This window comes from Vigna unguiculata, unplaced genomic scaffold (assembly GCF_037176805.1).
Source record: "Vigna unguiculata cultivar grain cowpea cultivar isolate G323 ecotype 2 unplaced genomic scaffold, ASM3717680v1 ptg000338l, whole genome shotgun sequence".
Classification (NCBI taxonomy): domain Eukaryota; kingdom Viridiplantae; phylum Streptophyta; class Magnoliopsida; order Fabales; family Fabaceae; genus Vigna; species Vigna unguiculata.
Genome location: NW_028196973.1, coordinates 53,598 through 57,444, shown reverse-complemented (window position 1 = coordinate 57,444; position 3,847 = coordinate 53,598). Strand labels below are relative to the sequence as shown.

General features: G+C 27.8%; 3 non-coding genes across 3 annotated transcripts; 2 read left to right on the top strand and 1 right to left on the bottom strand.

The window, feature by feature from the left end:
* The first annotated feature begins 447 nt into the window (after positions 1 to 447).
* On the top strand, positions 448 to 535 carry TRNAS-GGA (transfer RNA serine (anticodon GGA)). Its single transcript has one exon. It is a non-coding gene; the product is annotated as a tRNA-Ser (tRNA).
* Positions 536 to 1,641: 1,106 nt separating this feature from the next.
* Positions 1,642 to 1,714, bottom strand: TRNAT-UGU (transfer RNA threonine (anticodon UGU)). The gene has a single exon. It is a non-coding gene; the product is annotated as a tRNA-Thr (tRNA).
* A 1,836-nt stretch (positions 1,715 to 3,550) lies between these two features.
* TRNAF-GAA (transfer RNA phenylalanine (anticodon GAA)) lies at positions 3,551 to 3,623 on the top strand. Its single transcript has one exon. It is a non-coding gene; the product is annotated as a tRNA-Phe (tRNA).
* The last annotated feature ends 224 nt before the right edge of the window (positions 3,624 to 3,847 follow it).

Here is a 3,847-nt window from a genome sequence, read left to right as displayed (position 1 = left end):
GTTTTTCCATTCCATTTTTTTTTGACCGAAATCGGTCAAAAAAAATGGAATCAAATCACACCATCTCTGTAATAAGTGAATGCCCTTTTTTCTCCTGAAGTTGTCGGAATTATTCGTAATAAGATATTGGCTACAATTGAAAAGGTCTTATCTATAAAATTTTCATTTATCCGAGATCTAGGCATAGGTAGAAATCCATTCTATAATTTAATTAATCATGGTGTGAGAAATCAATCCCACAAATAAAGGAATTGTATAATTATAATACAGTGCGAAATAACGTAAAAATGAACTCATCAATCAAATTTGTTTATCCTAAGACCTTGTAGGAGGTTTTTTTTTAATTTTACTTTGTATTTTTATAGTTTGAATAGGTTTTATGCATTTATGAAAAATAGGATTGATTCACTATTCAACATTCAACCGGTTTCTGGGCATCATTATATAGGAGAGATGGCCGAGTGGTTCAAGGCGTAGCATTGGAACTGCTATGTAGGCTTTTTGTTTACCGGGGGTTCGAATCCCTCTCTTTCCGAATCTTTACCAAATTCATCAATATTACTCATCCCAATGCATACCATTATTTCATATTTCAAATTTGTTTGTTGATATGGACAACTTTATATTCCTCATTTTTCGGTAATCACAAAAAATAGTGGATAACGGGTGGGCAAGGAATAAAAATTTTCGCATATCCATGTCTATGATATATGAATAGCAGAAAATCCTTGTAAAAAAAACTCTTGTTATTTTAGTTAAGTTTAAGTTTGACGAGAATAATATTCTACAACCAGTAATTCATTTATTTTCAAACCAACCCATTTATTATCTATTATTTGATTAATTAAACCTTTATATTGGAAAGGGTGAACAGTCAAATGATTTGGCAATTTCTCATGGGGGGCTGAATCAAAATAATTTTGAATAAGAGTTTTAGATTTTTGTTCATCCTTTGCTGTAATAATATCTTGAGGTTTACAACGATAACTTGGTATATCCACTATACGACCATTAACTAAAACATGTCTATGGTTTATAAATTGGCGGGCTTGAGGAATAGTCGCAGCCATACCCAATCGAAAAAGTATGTTATCCAAGCGCATTTCAAGTAGTTGTAATAAAACCTGACCAGTTGATCCTTTAGCTTTTCCGGAGATACGAACGTATTTAAGCAATTGTCGTTCTGTAAGACCATAATGAAAACGCAATTTTTGTTTTTCTTCTAAACGAATACGATATTGAGATTTTTTACTGAAGCGCAATTGATTTCGAAATTCGTTTTTGACTGTTGGCCTTTTACTAGTAAGTCCTGGTAAATATCCTAGACGACGTATTTTTTTGAAACGAGGTCCTCTGTAACGTGACATAAAAACTCCTTTTTTAAAATGAAAAATCTTATAAATCGAAATGAAAACTAAACGAAATGAAAAATATTATAGAATTCTAAATGAAGCGAAATCTACTAAAGTTTTATAGTACAAAGAAGAATTAGATGAATTTTATCAATATCCGAATTTATTGTATATAAAAGAATACAAAAAAGTAGGTTAATTTCTTGATTTCTTCCGCAGAGATCGAACTCTCCCAATTTTTTATTTCTAAAAAAGATATTATCAATTATGTAAAAAACAAATAGAGAAAAGCCGGTTATCGGATTCGAACCGATGACCATCGCATTACAAATGCGATGCTCTAACCTCTGAGCTAAACCGGCTAATGTAAACGAAATATACATATGCAGAAGAATTGAATGGGATCTTAGTTATCAATTTTTAGTTATTTATAACAAAATTCAAATTAATACAAACATCAAAAATAGAGAAAGAAAATATAGAAAATCAAACCCAATTTTTATTATTTCTATTATTTATTTTATCTGATAACATAAAGTGCAAGATAATAATTAATATTATATTAATATAATTTATTTAATATAATTTATTTCGATCTACTATTCTAGATATATATTATTAAATTGATTTCTTTCAAAAAGATTATTTATTAGTACTTAAAGTAAATTTGAATAAATATAAATTTTAGTAAATATTTATTAAGGAATTCCATATTTCTAAGTAAATGTCTAATTCTATATTATATTCAATTAAAAGAATGGTTTTTTTTAGCCACTAGATTCGTTTTAGTTATATAAATTGTATATGAATAAATGGATTGTTTATTTTCTTTTTTTTTTTAAGCAAAAACAAAAAAAAAAAAAGAATCGACCATTCGAGTATTCTAAATTGTATGAAAAAAGAAGATAAGTAGGTACATAGAAGATAAGTAGATATGTGGTCTATATCTGTGTATATTGAATTGTTAATATATAGATATTAGAATTAGTTCTGATTCAAACAAATAAAGGTATCCAATATAGATGAAATAAAATCTATAAAATTGGAGAAAGGGGTTTTTAATATTTAATAAAATAATATGTATTTAATGAATTCAAAAGTTCCCGCATAATTCTCATAATAGAAATGAAAAAAAAAGCATTCTATTATAATCAGATTCAAATAAAAAAAAAGATGGGGATATGGCGAAATTGGTAGACGCTACGGACTTAATTGGATTGAGTTTTGGTATGGAAACTTACCAAGTAATAATTTTCAAATTCAGAGAAACCCTGGAATTCACAATGGGCAATCCTGAGCCAAATCCTGTTTTCTGAAAACAAATAAAAATTCAGAAAGTGATAATAAAAAAGGGATAGGTGCAGAGACTCTATGGAAGCTGTTCTAACAAACGAAATTGACGACTTTTTTTATTGCATTAGTAAAAGAATCCTTTCACCAAAATTACAGGAATGGATCAAAGATAAACATTTAGAAACATATATATATACTGAAATACTCTTTCAATTTGTTACTTTTTATTTTATTATTGAAGATCTATTTGTGATAAAAATATTCACAAATGAAAAATGTGAATCAAATCAATTCGAAGTTGAAGAAAAGATGGAATATTTATTGATGAAATTATTCACTTCATCATAATCGGCTAAAACCCTTGAAGAACTGATAAATCAGATGAGAATAAAGATAGAGTCCTATTCTACATGTCAATACCGACAACAATGAAATTGAAAGTAAGAGGAAAATCCGTCGACTTAAGAAATCATGAGGGTTCAAGTCCCTCTATCCCCAAAAATACTTTTTCATTTTCTAATTTTTTTCCTATATCCTCTCTATCTTGAAGTCCTTATTTATGTGTTTTATTCGATTTATTATTTCCCAACGAAATTGGAATTTTTATTTTCATCAATTTCCTATCTATCATAATTTTCTTATCTATCATAATGACAAGGGACGAGTTTTGGAATAGATATAAATATATATGTGAAACACATAGAATTTTTTTTAATCAGAAATGTATAAATTAATATCTTATTTTTTAGCAAGGAATTTTCATATGCGTAATTAACGATTAACAATAAAAAATAATTATTACTGCGGAAACTCACTTACAAACTTTTTTTTTACTTAGTTGATATAGATTCATTAACATAGATTTTAAAAATCTTTTAAAATCAAAGTATTAAGCTTCAAGAATGGTCGGGATAGCTCAGTTGGTAGAGCAGAGGACTGAAAATCCTCGTGTCACCAGTTCAAATCTGGTTCCTGACACAAGATTCATTTGTATGAGTATCTATCCCCCATATTCATTTTAATGAATATGGGGGATAGATACTCATACAAATTTGTGTTCTTCTAGATTCTGATACATAACATATTTCTTTGATCTATTTAGGTATCTGTAGATATACTTTTCCTAGATGATTAAAGAATAGATGCAATTTTTTATTAGGTATATTCGCTTATCTATAGTATCTATATATATATAGATATAG